General features: G+C 32.0%; 1 pseudogene; it reads left to right on the forward strand.

The window, feature by feature from the left end:
* Positions 1–1,346: 1,346 nt before the first annotated feature.
* Positions 1,347–2,067, forward strand: LOC148780613 (dirigent protein 22 pseudogene; annotated as a pseudogene).
* Positions 2,068–9,437: the final 7,370 nt, after the last annotated feature.

Genomic DNA, 9,437 nt, shown 5'->3' on the forward strand with positions numbered 1-9,437 from the left:
ATCGCACGCTTTCCATTAATTTAGAAAAATGAATATTTGAACACTCTACCTATATTTATTGATTTAAGTTCAAAATACGCATAGAAAAACACATCGTGTTGAGTTAGAATAGTTGCAAATGGGTAAAATAGTAAATACTTCGTATTTACGGGGTATTTCGATCAATTTCCAATTAATTTATAAGAGAAATATTTTGTGGCCCTTCACGACCAACGTATCACCATGAACTCGTGATCCATTTTCCAAAAACATATGATATTCTTTTGATAGAAATAATTTATGATTACTTTGATTCATTCTTTAGATCAACCTTAAAATAAAAAAACAAAAAACAAAAAACAAAAAAAAACCAAAAAAAAAAAAAAAAAAACAAAAAAAAAAAAGCAAAAAAAAAAAAAAAAAAAAACAAACTAAACTGTTTATGGTGCTAAAAAAAATGTACCATATGAATTTCCCCTCATAACTCTTGATCTTCTATTTGAGCAACAGTCAAATATGGGTGTGGTTTCTATAAGGTTGCAAACTTAAACAATCCATTTAAGGCGCACCTCCAAATTTTATCATAGCATATAATTTTGATGTACAAATAGTCTTATCTCATAATCTATTTTCATATCTAATTTTAAAATTTTAAGCACCAAAAATGATTAAAATCAAGTACATCTATAAACATATGAAAATCTTGAAAATAGACGGTCTAGATAATGTGTTGTAAGATGCATCAGTTCTGGGACTCAAAATCCTTTCTTTTTTCATAGTCATACATGAACATCGAGATGATCAATTAGAGGGTTTTTCAATATTTAAACAACCTTTTCCAATGGATTTTTGAGGTGCATCTGTAGTTCTACATTTTAAAGTTGCACGCTTATATAAACCTTTCCCATCAAATATAGGGCTTGACATAAAACTATTTCTTTCAAAGTTGTTCATAAGATAGATCAAAGATGATATGAAAATATTCAAATAAAAACGAAAATCCACTGGAAATAATTTTAGATAAAAAATTATTCAAGGAAATCATTTATCTTTAGTACAAGGTACTCACAATTAACCTTGACTATTGGATGTAAAATTAATTTGCTATACTTTTTTTCATTGACCAAGCTCAAACTTCAAAAGTAATTTTCTCGAACTTTGAAGCACACTCGAGCTATCAGATTTTCACATGATTTGGTGGTAAGTATATGTAACCTTATCAAAAGTAAATAGTTTCTTTGTATACAATCCCATTTTAGTCTACCATAAATGGGCCTTTATTTAGTCAACCATCTTACAAGGCTTGTGGACCACCATTTGTGCCCCTATTTTATTTATGCACAGTCCCGGGCTCTATTAGACCAACCCTATACAAATTGGGGATTATGTAAAGGACATGGAGTATAAAGAGCACGCCTCACCTCTCTGTAACTCAATTCAAGATCTATCTAAGATGAAAGGAGCATCTACAGTGGCGTTGCTACTTTTCTTCTTGGCCATAGCCACCTCCATGTCAGATGACTGGAGAGAGACCGTAGGCATGGGCCAACCCAAGGTGAGTCACCTCCACTTCTACTTCCATGAAGTGGGCAAAGGATCAAACCCCACCCCCATACTCGTGGCCGAAGCAAATAGCACAAAAACCTCACCAACCAGCTTCGGTAGCGTATACGTCGCTGACGACCCACTAACAGAAGGCCCCAACCTCACGTCGAAGCTTATTGGCAGGGCACAGGGAATTCAAGCAGCTTGTTCTAAGACTGAGTTCAGCCTCATCATGGCGCTCAACTTTGTGTTCACGGATGGCGAATTCAACGGAAGCACGCTCACGGTGGACGGGAGGAACCCTATACTGCAGGATGTGAGGGAGATGTCTGTGGTGGGTGGAAATGGTGTTTTCAGACTGGCTCAGGGCTATGCACAACTCCGGACTTTTTTGTTGGCCACCGGCTCATTGACCGTGGAGTATAATGTCACTGTGATCCATTACTAGCTTCTTATTTCACTGGTGTTGTCAGCTATGGCGCAAATTCTATTTGGAGAGAATAACAAATTCAGCATGTATGAGATAAAAGGGATTGTTGTTTACCAATTTTCTTAAAATTTATCAATTAATGTTTTAATATTTGGACAAAAAGACATAGCATCTCATTAAGTTAGCCGTCTTGCCTTTATCACCGTCCGGGTATCTCATCATCATTAATTAAATGTTTGGGCCTCGATCTTTTATATATATTTTTTATTAAGAATTTTTTATTTTTGAGAAATTTACGCTAATATGCCTTAAATTAGTGTATTTAAAGAATTTCATTTCAATTTTCAATTTTCAATTTTACGCGTGTAACTTTGAAATCGGGCCTCTATATATAAAGCCAAATGTGAATTGGGATCTTCAAGATCCAAAATCAAACTAGACTAAAAGATGTTGTTTTGATCTCCAAAATCAAAATAAAATTTGTAACTTCGTATCTTAAAAATCTAAAGAGGGGACAATTTTGGAATAAAAAAAAGAGAGAGAAAAAAAAAAAGGTGACTATGTAAAATAAAAATTTTTGTGGGTGTGTCATTAAGGGTGCAGTTTGTATAGAGCCGAGGCACTCAACAATCAAAGTAGAGCACACCTTCAAATAGTGTCGAGAACATTTTTTCAATACTGGAAAACTTTGTGGCAACCTTAAAATATAGTTTTATCATTAATTATAAAATTTAAAGCATAAAAAATAGTGTAGATCAAGCAGAGCTATAAAAATCTTGAAAATTGAAGGTCCAAAACTGTGTGACAAGATGCACTATTTCCAAAACTTGAAATCTAATTTTTTCTCATGTCCATGCATCTTGATGTCAAGATGATCAATTTGAAGATATTTGGGCATCAAAACAACCTTTTTAAGTGAAATTTTTAAGGTAGGCTCTAATTTGATTGTTTAGATCCTCGATTTTATATAAACCTTTTCCTTTTTTTAATAATACTAAGTATCGAGAAAAATTTCATAAATTTCTCTTTTGTTTTTTTAAATCAATGTTGTTTCTCAAAACCGAATCAAAAAATAAATTCAAGCTCTAGAAACCAGTATGCCTTTGAAGCTACGAAGTACTAGATCTAGAAACCAGTAAGTCGTCACCCTGCATTCGTTGAGTTCAATGGATTTTGCATTCAACCAAAGGCGTGTGGAAATATTTTCTAGGGAATATTTTCACGTGAATGAATTCCTTTGCGTGAAAAGATGTATGGAGAATAATTAATATAAAAATATTCTCCCATCTATTCACATGAAAGGATATTTTCACGTAAAATAATTTTTGAAAAATATTTTCACATAAAACAAACATTCCTTTTTCCATACTTTGTCTAGGACGGTTTGTAACCTCATCCGCTTTATATAGGAATACACAGGTGGAATGACTAAATTTACCAAGTCCCATAAAAACAAAGACAAACTACATTACTGTCAAGACATTGGATTAAATTCAAAAATACCTCTAGAGTTACAAAATTATACAAAAATTTTTCCACAGAACTTACAATTGTTCAAACTTAGATACAGACAATTTCTTACTTGAACAATTTTTAATAAATTCGAATAGGCATGCCGTAAGGTACACTATATTCCTTCTCTCTTTTTTTCTTACTATTAGTAAGATTCTGAACTTGGTCATTTTTCACAAATAAATTTTTTTACGTGGTTGTTTATTTATTTTTTTAAATTGCTTGTTTTCTGCTTATTAGAAATAGCTTATTAAACATTAAGAGGTAGTTTTATCAACATACATAACCGATTAGAAACCGAATAGGTAGCTGAAACAACTTTAAGAAGAAACTAATAATATGTACAATTTTTTAGTTTATACTATAGAAACTAACAAAATTTATGATAATATCATTCTAAAGGATGAAGTTTTTATAAAGCATGAAAACAAAATAAAGCCTCCTCATCTTAAATCCTTATTCAGTAACAGAAATCTCTGTTATGGCTCTAAAATCAATTTTCCAACACTGACATAAAATTCGAAACTTAAAAAATATAAAGATCTTGCTGATCTATAAACACTTATTTTTGGGCCAAAATGGACGGTCTAAATAATTTGTTACAATATATGCTATTTTTAGAGCTTGAAATCCTAATTTTTCTTCACGACAATAATGTTCAAGCCGAGATGATTGATGTAAAAGTTTTCCATTGCTTGAATTACAATTCATGATGAGTTATGAGTGAGGCTTTACTTATTTTGACAGGGTTGTAGCCCTATCAAACCATTTTCCCATTCTAAATTACCAATATTCAGAAATCCCACAAAATGTTTTAGTTTAGATTCATTTTTTTTTTCAGTTCCTTTTTTTCTTTTCTTGTATTACTTTTACTTCTACCCTTGAATGTCTGATGTTTAATCTTTTTTTTTTCTTAAAATCTGAAGGTTCAAAGTTGATACTTGCAACAAATTTCACAGAAGGTCACAAACTTCAATTTCGAACCATAAAAGGCCCGAAGTTGATGTTTGCGGGTTGGGGGGAGCCAACTTTAAATGTCCAAAGATGTCTGGAACAACTTAGGAGAAAAAAAGATTGAACTTGAGGAAAAAAAAAAAAAACGACTACAGAGGCAAGGCTATAAACAATCATAATAGAGCGCACCTTCAAATAGTATCGAGAAATATGGTTTCAATACTGGAAATCTTTGTGATAGCCTTAAAATATATATTCATCTCTAATTATAAAATTTAAAGCTTAAAAAATAGTGTAGATCTAGCAGATCTATGAAAACGTGAAAATATTTAAAATTGATGCTTCAAAAATGCGTTACAAGATGCACCATTTCAAAACTTGAAATCTAATTTTTTTTCTCATGAACATGAATCTTAAGCATCAAAATAATCCCCTCTAATGAATTTTTCTAGTGAAATTTTTTAGGTGGGTTCGAATTTGATTGTTTAGAACCTCGCTTTTTCGATTCTATAGATTAGTATTGCATTGCTCTATTTTACAGCATTAAAGCACATGCGTAACGCATGTGTAACACTAGTATAATAATGAATGACTCGACATCTAATTTTTCTGCTTATGAAACTTAGCCATTGAATTGGTCCAATTGACTTGGTGTATTTTACAATTTGAACATAATTTTTAAGCTGATGTCCCTAGAAAAGTTAAATTCCATTTAGTCCTTATATTATCACCATTTCGGCCGTTGAATGTCCGATGTTTTTTTTTCCCCTTAAAATTCAAAGGTCCAAATTTGATACTTGCAACAAAAATTCACAAGATGTTTCAAACATCAACTTTGGACCTTGAAGATCTGAATTTGAGGTTTGTAACAAAAACACTCATAAAATCAACTTCCAACAAAAGGTCATCAACTTCAAATATTAAAGGCCCGAAGTTGATGTTTGCAGGGTGGGGGGGAGCCAACTTTAAATGTTCGAAGATGTTTGGAGCAACTTATGGGCAAAAAAAATATTAAACTTAGGAAAGGGGCTGGAATTGTGGTGCTAGCATCCCCACACCTAATTACCACATTGTGGTATCCATTCCTACCGTTGACACCCCCAATTTAACACCTTTAAAATGTAGCTCCCTAATCTATTGAAAAAACAAGTAGGGGCATGTCTTCCCTACTGAATTACTTAGCTCATATGAACATATGAGCCCAACGGCAAAGAATGAATCTGGGCTGATCTGACGGTCACGATATCATTCTGTATTTTAATTTTAATTTTTTTCTATAAATCCAAATAAATTGAAATTTTAGGTATGTGTTCTTCAAGAATAGGATAATCTTAAAAACATATCAAAAAATTAATTTGCAAGAAATAGATTGATCAAAATACCCCAGAAATGTTTTAGATATATTTTGTCAATTTATTTTTTGAAACTTATTTTTTAAATAGTTTTATTAGGTGCGCTTTGATGAGAAGAATGGACGCCTAAAATTTCAAATTATTTAGATTTGTAGTAAAAACATTAAAATTCAAATAAAAAATGACGTCGTGACCGTCACATAGACCCAGATTAAATCTGGGCCATTGGGCTCATATGTTCATATGAGTTAGTAGGCTAATCTCAACATTTTCTATATATATAGGAAAATTCTTCTCAACACTTATATGCGAAAATGAACAATGATTTTGCTTACCCTCATCAACGTCCAAAGTTCATCGTATGGTCACGATTGTCCGGTAGTGTTTTATTTTCATTTGTTTTCTACAAATTGGAATGACCTAAAATTTGGCGCGTGCATACATCTTAGTGAGACGCATCTAATAAAACTATAGAAAAAATAAGTCGCAAAAAATAAATTGGCTAAAATATCCCTGAAATATTTTGAGAGTAGTTTGGTCATTTATTTTATGTAAAATACTTTTTTGATATTTTTCATTGATTCACCTATTTTTTATGAACACACGTTCCAAATTTTAGGTTATTCCGATTTGTATAAAAAAAATACAAATATATCACTACTAGACAATTGTGACCGTGTGATGAACTTTAGACGGTGACAAAGGTAGGCGAAATCACTGTTTATTTTTTCCTATAGGTGTTTTGTAGCATTTTCCTCTCTCTCTCTGTCTCTCTCTGTCTCTCTCTCTCTATCTCTCTCTCTCTCTCTCTCTCTCTCTCTCTATATATATATATATATATATATATATATATATATATATATATATATATATATATATATATATATATATATATATATATATATATATATATATGACGATGCTAGGGTGAGCCCATGGGCACTTGGAACAGTGTAAGCCCCATGGCATCTGGGCCAATCTCAATGTCATGACTGTATATCGGTAATATAATTTTAATGCTTTTTATATAAATCCAAATAGCATGACATTTGAAGCATAAATTCTTCTCATCAAGGCACACCTAACAAAATATTAAAAAAATAATTCACATAGAATAAATTGACCAAAATACCTTTAGAACTTTTCAGGGGTATTTTGATCAATTTAAATATACGAATTATTGTTTTTATATTTTTATTAGATTCGACTATTATTGAATAATTGACGCTCCAAATTTCAAGTAATTTTAATTTGTTGAAAAAAATTAAATTTCAATTATGAAATACAATTATGATAATTGAATCGGTCCATATTCAATCAGAGCCATTGAGCTTACAATGTTCCATGAGCCCATGGGCTGATAGGAGCTTTTTCTATATATATATATTAAACATGGAAGAAAGAAAGGTACGGCAAAAAATCAAACTTGGAAGCTTTGGATTCCTTTGCAAAGGAAAATGATAAGGGCTGTCTTTTGTGTTTGCTAAATAAAGCACCTAGAGGCTTTGGATTCCAAACTTATGACTGGTCCATCTTAAAGCCATTGATACTAAGGGTCTAAATGTTTTCGTAGTAGACTAATTGTTTCTAATTGTTAAAATTTATTTAGTTTTTCATGTTCATGATCTTCAGGTTAGAGATTAAATATTTTTAAAAGTTAAATCCAAAATCCATCTCAAAAGTAGATTTTTTAAAGGTGACTCATTTCTACATGGACTCATAGATATCGTGTCCAACACTAAATTAGTTTTGAAGTGCATTTGTATTCGGATATTCGCGAATGCATACACATGCAACGTTGTGTGTGTAGCTCTTAATTTTTATATCTAATCTTTTTCTAGATAAGCTTTATAGTTAATACTATAACAGAAATTTTTATTTTTATAATTTCTATGCATAGTTATCATGTAAAAGGCATTTGGAAATTTGATATTAAGTTTTTTTTTCTGTTTGCTCCTAATTATTTTCCTTATAAAACTATTTTTTTCTGTCAAGTGTTAGACTAAACATAAAATATATTTTTAAGGAGAGTGAATGCATTTTTTGTTTTTTCGCAACTCTATGTATCAGAGCCAAGTAAGAACTAATATTTATTGTTGGATCTGGATATAAATTGCTTTTAATTATCGTAGGTGGAATGATCCAACATTGGCCAAAATCAAGAAACTATAAAGACCCATGAAGGTTATAGTATTTATCATGATATTGTCTCTAAAGAAACTTTTGACAGCATATGTGTTGAGAAATTGCAAATAACATTGAATAATGTGTCTTTAATGCGTAAGAAGGGCGATGAAACGGCAAACCATATGTTTTTGCAAAGAAGACGATTTGGAAAATGGAATGTTGATTGGGTTGAATTGCGAACAGTCATTCCGGTGCATGTAAATGATGTTTTTGTCAATGGAAAACGGAGGATAATTTGGAACGTAGTAAAAGTAGTTTTTGCATGAGAACTGTGGAAGGAATGGAACAGAAGTTGACTTATAGGCAACAATTGAGAAGGTAGATGAGTTATAGAGAGATAGGGTCTACGTGATGTAAAAAAAAAAGAGATAAAAGGAAATGTATGGGAGATAAAAATTGAAAAAAGTAGGTAGAGGGACAAGGAGAAAACCGTAGGGGAGAGATAAATGTTTTATTTAATTATTAATTTTATTTTTATTATTTCAGTTGTATTTAAAAGAGAAATATCCATTCTATGTAAAGAGGCTGGAATTGATTAAAGAATTTAGATATTTTGAAACGATCTTTAGGGTGGACTCCCTTATATACCCAGAGAGATGGTATATTCTCTCAACTGTTTTTATTTTTTGTTTTGGAAAAATATCTGCTTACCCCTTATTTTTAAGTTTCATTTCTCAATAGGCCTTAGGTTTCAAAACATATCTTGGGACATGAAAATCTTAGGTTTTATATCTTTTAACCTTCTGGAATAATATTTATCTATTTTAAACCTATTTTTTAGCCCAAACAAATTTAAGAAATACACCCTTTCTAAATCCCATCCTTTCTCCCTCTTCTCCAAACTTCTCTCCCTCCCGTGAGTCTCCCCAAAGATACCATCCTTTTGATAGGTTTAGAAAAGATGGAGCGTAAAAGGGTTACAGAAAGTGCAACTATCTCTATTCGTCTTGATGGAAAAGAACTACAATTTATGGTCTTTCCAAATGCGACGTTTTCTTATGGGAAGAAAGTTATGGGGCTATATTGATGGTTCTGTTCCTCAACCTAAGGACGAGAATGGACGTAGTAATTGGCTTGCTATATATAGCTCTATTGTGACATAGATTTTATACTCAGTTGGGCCTAAAATTGGGGCGCAACCTCACGTATCAATCTACTGCCAAAGCAATGTGGGATTATTTACATAAGAGTTATTCTCAAGCCAATACTGCATGTCTGTATACGCTTGAACAGGAGAGCATGAAGACACAACAAGGGGACTCATCAATCCATATACTCTTTCAGGTATATGGAATGAGATGGACTCGATGGAGACAGAGCCACCCACTGAAGCAGTTACTAAAGCACGAAATCGGCCTCTTTTATTTCACTTTCTTAATGGCTTGCGATCGGAGTTTAAAAGCATGAGAGCATCCATTCTTCATCGTACTCCCACTCCACCATTAGATGATTGCCTCTCAGATCTCCTTGCTGAAGAA

The sequence above is a fragment of the Amborella trichopoda genome, chromosome 9 (assembly GCF_054954075.1).
Source record: "Amborella trichopoda isolate Santa Cruz 75 chromosome 9, AtrichopodaSantaCruz75HAP2 v2.0, whole genome shotgun sequence".
Classification (NCBI taxonomy): domain Eukaryota; kingdom Viridiplantae; phylum Streptophyta; class Magnoliopsida; order Amborellales; family Amborellaceae; genus Amborella; species Amborella trichopoda.